Below are 15,971 nucleotides of genomic sequence, written 5' to 3' on the forward strand. Positions count from 1 at the left end.
GTTTTCCTGAGAAAATATTTTGAAATTCAGAGTCCTGGGGGTAAAATGGGAAGAATTGATAATTTTGAAGACCCAGGGTTTTGAAATCAATTTTCAAAATAGTTAAAATTCGAATCTGGATTGAAAATTTTGAAATCAAGAGTTCTGGACCTCGAAATGACATGTTGTGCAGTGCAGTGATTTGAAATGCTCATGCAATGATATGCAATGTCATGTCTTATGAAATGGAATCTTGAACCAAGACTTGAGGATTCCTGTCTTCTGTCAGGAGTAAAATTTTGACTATCTGAGACAAAATAGAGAAATTTTGAGAGTTGCAAATGAAATTTAGACTTTTGCAAGGTCCGGGCTCAGAAAATGACCATTTTGCCCTCCAGCGATTTCAGAGGCTGGATGATGATGCTCGGTGGACTGTCGGGGAGGTGAGTGAAAATTTGGGGTGTTTACAGCACTATGCAGATTCTTTGAACCCTGGGCTCCAACATGAGTCAACATATATGCAAATCATGTGTCATTTCATATGTCATAAAGAAAAGACATAAAATCATGTTTCATCTATACTGATGGGTTCCATGAACCCCGACTGTTAAGATTGGCCCTCTAATATATATACTTGTGTATATATATATATATATATATATATATATATATATATATATATATATAAACCAAAATACCCATCAAGGGCATTCTGATCATTTTACAGTGTAATAGGCGTCAACCCATTAGGGGCTGACTGTGTATTTTTTCCTTTGTATTATAAATAGGGCTTCAATCCCATGTACATTTTAATATCTTTAGAAGATTTCCTTCATTACAAGAATATTTGTTTTGACCTTTGTGTGGGTAGTATGGCTTGATCAAGTATTCTTTTGGTTGTTCGTAATCTTGCAAGTCCATAAGGGACATTTATTTACTTTTGTGTTATTCCATTACATAGTATTCGAGCTTTGGTGCTCTTGAGTTGTTATTAATTTGGAAAATCTAAGAGAAGGATCGTGAGATTGGTGGAGCATCGGTTCATGAGCTCATTCCATTGGAAAGCGCACTATCAAAGAACTCCTCAACAAATCTTTGGTTACCTTCCTTTCTCTCTCTTATTATTGTAAAACGTGGAGAATGAAAGAAAAGTTATCATCTTCATTCTCGTACAACTCAATAATACTAACTATGTGATGTGGGCATTCATAGTGAAACACAAAATATGAGAAAAAAGGTCTATGGGTTTAGTTGATGGTATATTGAAAGAGAGCTTAAATTTATAATTACCAAGATTAAAAATGGAAAGAAAGGAGAAGAGATGTCTAAGGCCGTCACTGAATATGATAAAAAAATGAAAAGAGTGGAGGATGGGTCATTCCAAGATAATTGGATGGTTCATCAATAGTATTAACATCAACAAGTGCTCTAGCTTAGCAAATTTTTACTTCGCTACAGTTTGGATACGAGGGTGCCCTCTATTTATGAAAGTGTACATGTTGTTCAAGTGGGGAGCAGGCCAATTAGTAGTTGAATTAGCTTGAGAAGAATGGATGATCCCTAACCATTGAAACATGGAGGGGGTGGGGGCGGAGACACAGGGATATCACAAATTGTCAATGCTGACCAGCAATTAGCTCATCTTGTTTTCTACTAAAAAATGAATGCAGATACTAGCGGAGGCAGGGGCTCTGCTTGTTTGGTAGAAGATGTTAGTGCACATCACCATATGTTGGGACGTTGCAAGTTCAAAACCCAATGGTATGTTGCGTAACTAGTGGGGGTCTGCCTAACACCAGCTTGCCTATCAAAAAAATATATATAGATCATAATTATAAGGTTTGATCAACAACAAAAATTAAGAGCTTCTAATAGGTTTGTGCGTGTATCCCCCAATCTAAAAATTGCCCAATAAAAAAAACAACATATTGTTATAAAGTTGTAAATAGTAGGATTTGATCCAATTAAAGTATTAAGCACTTAAACCATTTATATTCTATGATATAAAATATATTTATTACGCCTACATAAGCCGAGTTGAACCACAAGCAGTTGATCTTGTTTCTATAAGCATTAGGTTTAAAAATAAACTAAAAAACAAATAAAAACAATGATAATAATGGTGAGTCATTCACAAACCCAAGAAAACCTTTTGCATATTTTAATCATCTAATATAAACATGAGAAAAGAATCATATCTGCATGGAAGTATCTTAAATATATGTAGTCTCAAGGATATAGCTCACATATGCAACATGCAAAATAAAGTGAGAACTATGACCCAAGGAGACAGGAGCATTAGGGAATATTACAATGCCCTCTTTCTTCTTTGGGATGAATTGACTCTTCTAAAGTCAAAATGGCATTGCCCTCAAGATGTAGAACTCTGTGAAAAACAAATTAGAATTGAGCATTTTTATCAATTTGTTAATGGGATTAGACTCGAATTTGAAGGGACCAAGTCTACCCTTCTTCATAGAGGAGGTATACTTATCATAGTTGAAACTCTAGAAGAGTTAACTATGACAAAAAATAGGTTGAAAAAACCATCTGCTTCAAAGGATAAAAAATATGTGCTTGCTATGTCAAAGCTCAAAAATCACACTAGGCATTATAAACTTCCTCACTTTGTAAAAAATAATGAGAATAGAAAAATTCCAATGACTATAGAAGAAGACAAAGTGATAAAAGAAGTGATCAAGAATATAAGAAGGGTGGCAAAATAATATGTTACCATTGCTATAAACCAAGACACAACAAGCCTTTTTACCCAAAAAGAAGGAAAGAAGACCAAAAAGATGATAAAATGATGGCTTTGATAGGACCATCCTTTGAAAAAAAATGGGGTAGACGACTCCAAATACATCAGCTCATTATCTTTGGTGCAACTCATGGAGGCACTACGACCAATGTTCAAAAATCAAACTTCTTTCTCGGGGCAATCATATCCACAAGTGTTGACCCTTATAAAACTTCTTGGATCCTTGACTTCGATGTTTCTTTCCATATGACTCCAAATGAGTCCATATTATCTAAATGTCATACTAACTCAAATAATTCTTATGTTTCAACTGCCGATGGAACTTCCTTAAAAATTAAAAGTTTGGGGTTTTTTAAAAAACAACAAACTTTTCTTATAACAAATATTAGAGTAGTACCAAAATTGAATTTAAACCTCTTATCCATTTCTCAAATTGCGGATTATAGATGTAAAATTTTGTTTTCTTCTAATAATTTTTTTATACAGGATCTCCAGTCTAGGGAAGCCGATTAGGCGAGGCCATAGAAGAGGAGATCTCTATGTTATGGACAATCTTGAGTTATCAAGACATACCTTTTGTAATTTTGTAAAAAATAAAGATATAAAAAATTGGCACAAAAGACTAAGACATCCTAGTATGTCCAAATTACATTTTTTACAAGCTATAAATAAATAGATTTTGTTTGTGAAGATTGCATCCATGGTAAAATAAAATCTTTATCCTTTGGGACAAGACATTTTATATCTAAAAATCTATTTGAGTTGGTACGTTTGGATGTATGGAGATCGACTCCAATTGTATCCAAAGGAGGAGTATCTTATTATGTTGTATTTGTGGATATTTATAGTAAACATTCTGGATGATTATAGTAGACATTCTTGGATATATTTTCTCAAACATAAATCTGAAGTATTTGATTGTTTAAAAAAAATTTATTGTTATACAAAGACTCAATTTAGAACCAATATTAAAATCTTTAGAACCGATTCTGGAGGAGAATTTGTGTCAAAAGAGTTAAAAAATTATCTTGACTTACATGGGATTATTCATAAAAAATATTGTCCTTATACTCCTCAACAAAATGGACTAGCTTAAAGGAAGTATAGATATATTATTGAGACCGCTAGAATACTTCTTATATCAAGAAATGTTCCAAAAATGTTTTGGGTCAAAGTCGGTCTTACGGCGGTTTATTTGATAAATAAAATGCCTTTAAAAAATATTAAAAATATTTCTTCTATTGAAAAATTATTTAAAACATCTTTCGATTATAAAAGGTTGAGAGTCTTTGGCTGTAAATGTTTTTTCCTTACAAACAAAAGCGACAAACTTTTTCCAAAAGCAATTCCTTGTATTTTTTTAGAATATGCCAAAAATCAAAAGAGATATAGATGTTATTACACTAAAATGAATAAACTATATGTTTCAAGAAATGTTACTTTTCTTGAAAACGAAAATGGGTTTGGTAAAGATAAAATTCAAGAGCATTGTGACTATTCATTTCTTTTTGACCTTGTCAATAAATATGAAAGATGTGATAATATTCATGATGCGCATGAGAGGGACAATGAAGACACTCATGATGCACATAGAAATGTGAATGAGCTTGATGGTATAGACCTATCTTATAATGAAATTCAAACATATACTTGACATATTGAAGACCATCCACCATGTGCTTTAGAAAGATATTCCTAAAATCAAGATATAGATTCTTCTAGTGTTAGAAAATTTATGAGAATTTCAAAAGCTCCTAGTAGATTTGTATCCTATGATTCTTTTGAACCTAGGTATATATCTTGTCTAATGGCTATACACTTGTATGTAGAACTAACATCTTACCATGATGCTAAAAATTATCAAGAATCGATTAAGGCAATGAATGATGAATTAGAAGCTTTAGAAAAAGCAAAAACTTAGAAAATTCAAACATTACCTAAAGGAAGGAAAACTATATGATATAGATGAGTCTATAAGATAAAAACTAAAAGTGATGAGATATTAGAAATATATAAAGCTAGGTTAGTAGCCAAAAGATATAGTCAAGAATATGGAATAGACTATGACGAGACATTTGTTTTAACCACTCAAATGACTACTGTTAGAACCCTTATTTCTATAGCATTAATTAAAAAATGGCTAATCTTTCAAATGGATGTAAAAAATATTTTTTTGAATGATAATCTCAATAAGAAAGTTTACATGGATTCTCCATTAGGTTTAAGTTTAGCACATGGAAAAATTCTTTAGTTACGAAAAGAATTGTATGGTTTAAAGCAAGCCCCCAATGCTTGGTATAATCGGTTTAGTAGTGTGATGACATAACTTTACTTTAAATCTTGTTAAACTGACATTGTATTGTTTGTTAAGTCTTTTAATGTAAGAATGGTGATATTACTTCTTTACATTAATGATATGATTATCACAGGAGGTGACAAGCATGAAGTTAATCATATCAAAGATGTGCTCAAAGATAACTTTGATATGACAAATCTTGGTTTTTTACGATATTTTCTTGGAATAGAAGTTGCTTACTCACCTCATAGTTATTTTTTGTCACAAACTAAGTATGCAACAAAGATCATAGAATGATCAAGTCTCTCAGATGAAAAATGATTTGATGCTCTAGAGGTCATAAATATAAAAATAAAGAAAGATTATGGAAAACCTCTGAAGGATCCAACTCCATATAGACAAATGATTGAAGCTTTATCTTATCTCTCTCTTACTTGTCCTGATATTTCTCATGTTATTCATTCTGTTAGTCAATTTCAGCATCAGTACATATATATAATATCTAAATTTTTTTAATAATAATTTGATTTGGATATTAATCAAACAGAAAGTTCTCAGATTCCATAATTCAGGGACACACTCATAAATAATTAAATTATCAAGGAAAAATGGTGATTTACCACTCTTGTGGCATATTTAGGTAAATTTGCCAACTATACAGGGGTGAAAAGGTAATTTTTTATATCAAGGTCATTTTCAAGAATTAATAAAATTGTCAGGGGTAAAACAGTAATTTGTCACCCTAGTGGCGAGTTCAGGTAAATTTCCAAACCACTATAGGGTAAAATAGTAATTTTTCTACGCCCAAGTGGCATTTTGGTTACATAAGAACTGAATAAAGGCAATTTAGGTATAAAATTTGGATATTAAAATATGATTTCATATATTATTATTATTTTAATATATTTTAATGGATAGCACATGGTTTTCAAAAAACCATGTGCCCAAAAAACCATGGGAGAACATGGTTTTTCAAAACCATGTTCTTTGTGTGTCACCATATTAGAGAGAGGGTGACACTATCCCTCTCTCTCTCTTGCTGACACGTGGCAAGGGAGAAGGTGAGTAAGCCCCTCCCCTCTCAGAATATTGACACTTAGGAGGGGTGTGGGCCCCACAAGGAGGGGGGGGGGCACTTCCCTATGGGCCTATAAATAGCCCCCACTCCCATTCCCTTTCTATAATAATTTTGTCTCCCATTTTCTCTCTCTATCTCTCGCTCCTAAATCCTCTATTGCTCTCTCTAACCCTAGCCCTTTTCTCTAGAATTTCCATCCCAAACCTCTGTTAAAATCTCAAGTTCTTTTTCCAAACCCCTTTGAGTCTCTTCCCTCTATCCAAGTATGGTCTTTGTTCCTTTGAAGGAGTGCTGACGGTTCAGAATCGACTTCTGGAGTCCATATAGTAGAAGTTTTGTTCAATTCAATAGAAAATCCAAAATTCTACCATGGTAACGCTGTCCAAAATTTTATAAATAAGGTTAGTACTCCAAATTTTTACAAATAAGGTTAGTACTCGTATTCATTATCTAGACCCTAGCATGTGCTCGTAGGACCTCCTATTCCTTTTCTAAACCCTTCAGCTTTTTTTTATTTAAATTGAGGCAATTTTGCCAAAATTTAATCCAACTCCGCCCCTACATAGGGGAGTTTCAGTTAATTTTTTTATAAATATTTTTAAACATTCAGAACTATTATAGCAGTAGTTCTGGCAAAATTTTTATACAGATTTTTTAAAAATAGAACTAATATAGCAATAGTTCTAGAAAAATTTTTATAAAGATTTTTTACAAATAGAACTATTATAGCAGTAGTTTGGGCAAAATATTTATAAATATTTTTAAAATTTTGAATTATTATAACCAAAGTTCTCACAAAAACTTTTACACATATTTTAGAAATTTCAAATTATTTTTGCAGGAATCATGTCAAAAGTTTTATAAATATTTCAAAAACTTTGAATTTCTATAATGGGAATTCTGTAAAAAACATCAGAATCTTTTTTGGATATTTGAATCATTTTTTTAAACCTTGATTAAAATTTTTATGATGCAAAGTCATGTCAGAATTTTTATAACTCGAATTCAAGTTTGAGACAGTTTTCAAATATTTGAGTTATTACAAAGGAAACTCTGTAAAAAATTTATAAAAAAAATCTTAAGATCATTTTAAAATAGCTTTTAGGTTTTTTTGAGGTTCTTAAAAAGGATCTTCTTTAGTTTTTATAGAGTAGATACTGCCCAAAATTTAGTAGAAAAACATAATCTAATATAATAAAAATTTTACCAGAATAAATCGAAGAATGCAATGGTCATTTTGTTCTATTCTGATATACCAGTTACTACATAAAAATCAAAGTAAGTTTTTTTATCAAAGACTTATAATTTTTATATTAGACATGTTTCTGATGCATGCATAATTAGTTAAAATTTTATTCATGCTCATATACATAAATTTTATATCGGTTGGGTTACATCAAGGATCTGCTTTAAGCCCTTTCCTATTTGCTATAGTGATGGATGAGCTTACGAGATCAATTCAAGAAAATGTGTCGTGGTGTATGTTGTTTGCTGATGATATTGTTTTGATTGATGAGTCTAGAGTTGGGTTAGTAAGCAACAAAGTAGTGATGGGAGTGTAGTGAAGCTTGGTGAGCACGAAATACCGGTGGATGATTCTTTCAAATATTTGGGATCTATCATTCAAAAGTATGGAGAAATTGATGGAGATGTAAATCATAGGATAAAGGTTGGGTGGATGAAATGGAAGAGTGCAATTGGAGTGTTATGCGATCGTAGAATGCCATTGCGGTTGAAGGGAAAGTTTTATAGGACGACTATTAGGCCCGCTTTACTATATAGTACGGAATGTTGGGCTGCCAAGAGACATCATATTCAAAAAATTTGTGTAGCTGAGATGCGTATGCTGAGATGGATGTGTGGAAATACAATAAAAGATAAGATTCAGAACGAGGAGATACGTAAGAAGGTAGGCGTTGCACCCATTGAAAATAAGATGAGAGAGAATTGTTTACGGTGGTTTGGACATATTCGACGAAGGCCTAATGATGCTCTAGTTAGAAGGATGGAGAAATGGGAAAATATATTAGTTAAAAGAGGTCGGGGTAGGCCTAGGAAGACATGGATGGAGGTCATAAGAAAGGATATGAATGCTTTGAACCTCACCGAGAACATGGCATTGGATAGAAATGAATGGAGGAGAAGGATTCATGTGGAAGACCCATAATGATTTTCTTTGTTGGTTCATATCGCCGACCCCAATTGTTTTGGGATGAAGGCGTAGTTGTTGTTGTTGTTGTTCATATACATAAATTTTATCATCTGCATAAATAAATGCCTGTTCAAAATAATAAGATTAAAGGTTAGTCGAACCGTGTGGATTTTTAATTAAAACATCCAAAATTTTTATAAAGTGTTATGGCCAAGCAGTGGCCAAGGTTTAAACTATTTTCAAATCTTGTTAAACAAAGAAATTATTGTGTAGCATATTATTTCTTGCAAAATTTTGTTATACGGTTTTCTAAACCCAAGAGGTACAAATAGGTCACCTATTTGCTTCATGAGTTATGTTTATACACAAACTTATATAGTTCCACCTTCATAGACGAGTGCTCATTTTTACAGAGCAACACTGAATGGGTTGGCTACATATAACCTTAGTATTTACCATGAACGAGTATTTGTGTTATTGAGCCCTAGTTTTGTCTATAGATATGGGGCTCAAAAAAATGTTAAATCCTATAAAAGAACCTTTCAGGCCCATTCAGGACTATATCTACCTTGAAAAGGGTGGATGATACAGTCAGGAGTGACATTGTTTTATTGATTGTGGGAGTAATAGATTCTTAGTGGGTTTCTTATCACTCGAGTTAGGAGGCTAAAGCTATCGACATGTCCTAGGTGATAGACCTCGGATTGCCGCAATCAGTGGATGCATTGCTTTGGGGTTCGGTTCAGTCAGATATCCGAATAAAATACACTATAATAATATACCCCTGAAATACTTCGTTTAAATACTAATGTCATCCCCTACGTACCAGAGTGGATGGTAAATATCCAAACAAAGACTTTATCTGTCACATAAATTGATATGAAAATATGCTCTATTAATATATCACATAATCATGGTTTAAGTTGCATAATTGTTTACTGATGCATGCATTTTTATTTGTTACATAAATTTGAATTACTGAATTCATGCTTAATATTTAAATTGTTTGAATTTGATAATACTTACCACGCTGTCATAAGTTTGACCACATTTTATGGAGAATATAGGTTCAGGTATAGAGAACTTTATACAATAGTAGATACTGGACTGGAGCGGCATCAAAGAATTTGGATTTTCAAGGTCCCGGGATTACATTAGAATTTGTAATTTTTAATCTTAAATGTTTGAATGTCTAGACTTTGTGTAAATGACTGTATGTATAATGCATGGTTGAATTTAATTATGTCCTTATTTATATTGTGGTTTATAAAATATAATCTAAAGTTCTGAGGTTGAGGTTTTTTTCATATTCAAATACAAATAGTTGTAGAATAATTTCATCATACCACCAAAATTGGTGAATACCAAGATAAAATTTTGCATGAATCATAGTTGCATGCAATACTCCATATTGAACCAAGTCAAATGTAGTAAAATAAAATATACAAATACAAAAAAAAAGACACTAACAAAAAGTATTTACCAAAAATATTAATATTGCATTATTAACTTGTTAAAATGATAACATTTTTTAGATACAAAAAATTAAAAAATATCATGATTTATTTGGGATTTATCAGATTTGAGAAGATGGATATTGAACGAACGATAATTTCAACATACCGCCCATATTGGTAAGTTATAAATAACTCTAATGTGCAAAAGAGTCATCATTTCCTTGTCCTCTACCTCAATTCTTATAAGATCTAGAATTTTTCAGTAAAATTCTAAATAAAAATAAGATATATTTTTATATAAATTTTTTGCATTAACCTGAAATCCAAAATGAAGAAATTTTGCAGAGCCAATTATACTTATGATGTATATATCCTCAAAGATATACACTCAAATAGTTAGAGAGTCATATCTTACTCACTGGGCAAAATTAGAGAATTTTGTAGAGCCAATCCACTTCGTCTCATCAAGACGAAGAGAATGGCATACTCACTTTTTTCGTAAAAATATTGATGAAACCCTGAAAATACACTAGCCCCACAAAAATATCTGATAGGCCTCACATAAATATCTCACAAAAATATCAGGCCCTACATAAATATCTCACAAAAATATCTTGTGGGCCCCACAAATATATAGATGTCATTATGTTACTTTAACCTTAAGTTTGAATCTCGATCGGATGGTCGGGATGGATCATATCTAGTTCATACCCATATCCAAGATCCAAACTCAAGGCCATAAATAAGAGGAGACCCTCTTTTAAAAAAATGATCTCACTTCCCTTCTCTCTCTACTTTCTCTCTCCCCTCTCTCCTCTTTCTCTCTCTTGGTTCTACATGAGCTTGGACTTGACTGACCTAGCTTGATCCCACGTAGGTCAAGTCCACTTGACCTACTAGGTTATCTTTTCTCTCTCTGTCTTGGTTCTTGGTCGTAGCCTGGGTCAAGCCCACTTACTTAAATCGAGTTCACTTGAGGTGAGCTTGGACCCACCTAACCTAGACTGAACTCAGTTGGGTCAAGACTCCTTGGCCTACTTAAAGTAGGTTCAAACCCAGTTGGACCTAAACTAGGTCCAATATGGTTTTAGCCTATACCTCTTCAGTTCACTGTGCCGACAAGTTCTGCACGAGACACTCTTGATTATGATCGTACCAGATGTAAGAACATGCCAACCACGACTTAGAAGTGCTTCTATATTGCATTGAGCCATTGCTGCCAGATTTTTGATAGGTTTGCATGTTGTTCTCTCTCTTTCAAGTTATTTATTGGATTAACTGTTGTATACAGTAGAAGTTTTCTTACCGTACACCTTTCAAAAATAATATATAGTCCTAGTCCTTGGTTCATGCCTTCTAGAGCACCACAAACTTGCTTCAGTGTTTACACGCGTACCCTTGCGACTATCTCTCAATATTTATGATAAAATATGTGTCATATGGTCTTAGTCTTTGGTTTACGCCCTCTAGGGCACCACAAGCTTGCTTTAGTGTCCACACGTGTATCCTTACGACTATTTTTTTATTTACTATATATATGTAAAAAATATATATATACGTTGCTTTACACATTTTACTTAACCCGATATGTGGTTTTATTCATCGAGTGTTGCTTTATACACTTTTACTTTGTAAGTGTGTTGTTATATATAAGGCTCCTGCTTTATGCAATTTACTTAACCCGATGCATAGTTTCATTCACTGGACATTGCTTACACACTTTACTTAGCCCGATGCATGGTTTTATTCATCGGGCCTTGCTTTACACACTTTACTTTATCGTCACATTGTTATATGAACAAGCTCCTACTTTTACTAAATATAATTATGCTATAATAAGTGTACAAATGGTGATTGATCACTATCGCCCAAAGAGATTCCAAAAGCCTTGTCTCATTCAAAAGATTGTTTGGCAAAGAAAAAGGTTTTGGATTTGTGCAAAACCACTTTTATATAAACATCTAAGTCACCAGCGTAAGGCTTCACTAAGGCCTAGGTTTTTAATAAACTATGAAAGATGCAAAGTACACACAATGGTGAACATCTATTCAAAAATGAACATAGCGATTTCTTTGTTAAATAGGAGAGACGCTACCAAAATTTCTGACAAGATTCTCTCTGAGATAAAAGGAATGTCGCATCTTTTTGTTAAACAGGAGCGATGTTGCCAAAATTTCTAACAAAATACTCACCTAAGCTAGTATGGATGGTACGATGATGCCTTTATTGTGAGAACCCTGCCTGGATGACTCATTTTATTTCTGCCTTCAAAGGCACGGTACTTGTAAGGGCTATTGTGCTAGAGTAGTCATTGTACCTTATTAGGTTAGTGATCGTTATAGCCAAATACACCAAGCAATTGATCTGAAGTGATCCTTGATTATGCATGTCTCTGTAAAACATTGTACACAAATAATACTTGTAAGCGTTGTTGTGCAAAAGATGGTTATATACCTTGAAATAGCAAAACACTCGTGAAGGTCGTATACGCCAAGAGCGATGGTTGCACGCATATAAACAAAACATAAAGGTAGTCCTTGTCCACCCGAGAATTGACCCGTGTTTTGGAAAACTGATTGGAGTTGGGTTCATATTCCCTTTGTATAGAATGCACTGGATTGCCTATGTGACACTTGACGTTCTAATAAGAAAGATTATATCGTCGAACCCCTTTAAAACTTTATGCTCATTAAGGCAGACGATGATGGTACCACCTCGAGTGACATACATTATCTTATGAACCAAAGAGTTCAGACAGTCTCTCGATCACTTGAAGGTTAGGAGGCTAGGTTATCCTTAAGATCTAATGATTCAACCTTTCAACTACAGTAGAAGGATGCATCCTAAACAACCTAGTGGGATTTATCCTGACATGAAAATTATTGGGCCACTATGAATAGGGTCATTCAAACCTCTGAAAATACAAAAATACATAGCATAATAAACACACAGATAACTTTGTTTGACGCCAAAGTTAAGTTCTCCCACATACTAAGGGGTGAACTCATAATTATCGGAATAATGCATTAACTATAGGTACATCGATGAATGAATGAATGTTCGTTAGTGTTACTTATGCATTACCTTATGTAAGATATTGATCTCGATACACTATTGGACCAATCGAGCAAATGATCCAAATTGTATCTGCATGGCTAAGCTAGGTTCAATGAGCTCTTGCTTCAATTCATGGGATAATGATATGCTAAGTCGTGGAGACTTAAGCTATGATGTTTTAACTATGGCCCTGAAGTGGCTTTTTATGTCTTCAATGTATTGTACTTGTTAGAATTGAAATGCTTTTCTACCAGATCATGAATGGTTATGACCCCATTTTATAGGAGATATAGGTACTAAACATGTGATGCGATATGCGGAGTAGGACGACATCAAGATTCATGGTTTATCCAGACTGTGTTGGACATTTCGTTTACAAACCCAGTTTTATCTAGTAATGCTTTATCATATAATATTGTTTGTAATAAATAACTTATTTTTGTTTGCCTAAATGAAATATTTTGGTGGACAATGAGTGATTGGCCATATACCTGTGACTTGCCTGACATCTTCTAAAATCAACGATTAACTATCGTCTATTTCTGCTGCAAAGGAAAAAAAAGAAATCCATGAAATTTGGACAAAGTTTTGTTTTGGAAATCCGGAGTGTTACAGTTCCTCTTTATTGTTTGGTCTATTACAAGTATATATGCAACATCTTTCATGATCTCTATTTGGTCCTTGGGTGATTTTTTCATACTGGCACCTTGAACACATCTGCCTCCTAAAAGTTATCTTTTAAAAAATAAATAAGATACATTGTATCACTCAACTGACTCAAGGTTATGCCTCTAACTTGATTTATGATATGATAAATTTGTAATATATTTAAGGTTCTGAGGTTGAGATTTTTTTCATGTCCAAATATATACTATTTGTTTTAGTTGTCGTATGAGCTCTTCCTATAACCAAAATTGTTGAATGCCAAGATAAAATTTTGCTTGAATCATAGTTGCATACAATACTCCATCTAGGGCAAAGCCAAATGTAGTAAAATAAAATATACAAATAAAAAAAGACATTAATAAAATATTTACCAAAAAATTTAATATTGCATTATTATTGTTAAAACGATAATGTTTTTTAGATAGGTGAAATTAGAAAATATCATCATTTATTTGAGATTGTATCGGATTTGAGAAGATAGATACTGAAATAATGATAATTTCAATGTATCACCAATATTTGTAGTTGTAAATAACTCTAATGAGCAAAAGGGTCTTTATTTTCCTATCCTTTTCCTCAATCCCTCTCTATCTTTGAACCTAAAAAAATGTTGGATCTATTACAAGAATATGTGCAACATGTTTTATGATATATGTTAGGTCATTAGGTGATTTTTTTATATTGGCACCCTGAATAGATCTGCCTCCTAAAGGTTTCATATTTAAAAAAATAAATAAGATACACTCCATCACTCAACTCACTCAAGCTTATGCCTCTAACTTGATTTGTGATGGAACAAATTTGTTGTATATCTAAAGTTTTGAGGCTGAGATTTTTTTCATGTTCAAATAAATACTATTTGTCTCAATTCTCATGTGAGTTCATCCAACAACCAAAATTGGCGAATACCAACATAAAATTTTGCACGAATCATAGTAGCATGCAATAGTTCATCTTGGGCCAAGCCAAATGTAGTAAAATAAAATATACAAATTAAAAAAAAAGACAAATTAATAAAAAGTATTTTCCAAAAATGTGAAAATCACATTATTAACTTGTTCTTCTTTGAAAAAACTTGTTAAAATGGTATAGTTTTTTAGAGAGGCGAAATTAGAAAATATCATGATTTATTTATGATTGTATCAGATTCGAGAAGATGGATAATGAAATAACAATAATTTCAACATATCACCAATATTTGTAAGTTATAAATAACCCTAACGAGCAAAATGGCCCTCCTTTCTCCGTCCTTTGCCTCAGTCCCCCTCTACCTATGAACCTCAAACAATTTTGGGTCTTTTACAAGCATATGTGCAACATGTTTCATGATCTGGGTAAGATCCTTTGGTGATTTTCTCATTCCGGCACCTTGAATAGATCTGCCTCTTAAAGGTTTCATCTTTTAATAAATAAATAAGATACATCTCATTACTTAGCTCACTCAAATTTATGCTTCTAACTTGATTTGTGATACAACAATTTTATATTATCTAAAGTTTTGAGGCTAAGTTTTTTTTTTTTATGTTCAAATAAATACTATTTATCTCAATTATTGTATGAGATCATCCTATAACCAAAATTGGTGAATACCAAGATAAATTTTGAGTGAATCATAGTTGTATGCAATGCTCCATCTTGGGCTTGTATAGTAAAATAAAATATACAAATAAAAAAAGATACATTAATAAAAAGTATTTACCAAAAATGTTAATATTGCATTATTAACTTATTAAAACGATAACGTTTTTTAGATAGGCAAAATTAGAAAATATCGTGATGTTACGGATTGACTTGGATCCCATTCTTTTTGTTTGGATCGATCAAATCCATTTTTTTCTCATTTGGACCCAAGTGTATTTGGGTTATTTGATTTGGCTAGTTTTTGGATTTGTTGCCTTGGTTTGGTTTGTTTGAGATTAGATCAATGTTGCGTCTATACATGATATGATTCACCCTAAGACTATATATTCGGGACTTAGCCCCAAAATGAAGCATCTTGGACATTTTTAATGTCAGCCTCTAAGAGTACTTTTTTTTTCTACATCTTTCATGTTTTTCAAAAGTACAATTATCCAGATTAAGGATCTCATTTTGATTGAAATCACCTCATCTAATCATTGAAAATGATTTTAGCAAGACTTTTGATCTTGTCACGATATTATGAAGTTCCCGAAGTGATTTGAAGGAAGCCCGTAAAACACACATGAACTGCACGATAACTTCTTTGTGTGAGCTAAAAAGATAAAAGGACAATGTGATTCAAGAGCTTGTTTTGATAACGAAGATGGTTGAAAGAATGGTTAAAAGATCTGCTTTGTTAGAAAAAAAAGTTCATGGAGTTTATCTCCATGCAGTGTTCGTATGAAAAATAAGAGGCAAAATCATTCTCTAGTGATACGTGGGGTTCGTTTGAACCAAGCTGGTGGATCCACAACATCCGTGTTCATTGATATGCAGCCACCACCACCTAGCCTCAAATTTGCAACTCCCAGCCTCATTTCAGCGTCAATGCACGAGCATGAGGA

This window comes from Nuphar pumila, chromosome 5 (genome assembly GCF_984573655.1).
Source record: "Nuphar pumila chromosome 5, dmNupPumi1.hap1.1, whole genome shotgun sequence".
Taxonomy (NCBI): Eukaryota; Viridiplantae; Streptophyta; class Magnoliopsida; order Nymphaeales; family Nymphaeaceae; genus Nuphar; species Nuphar pumila.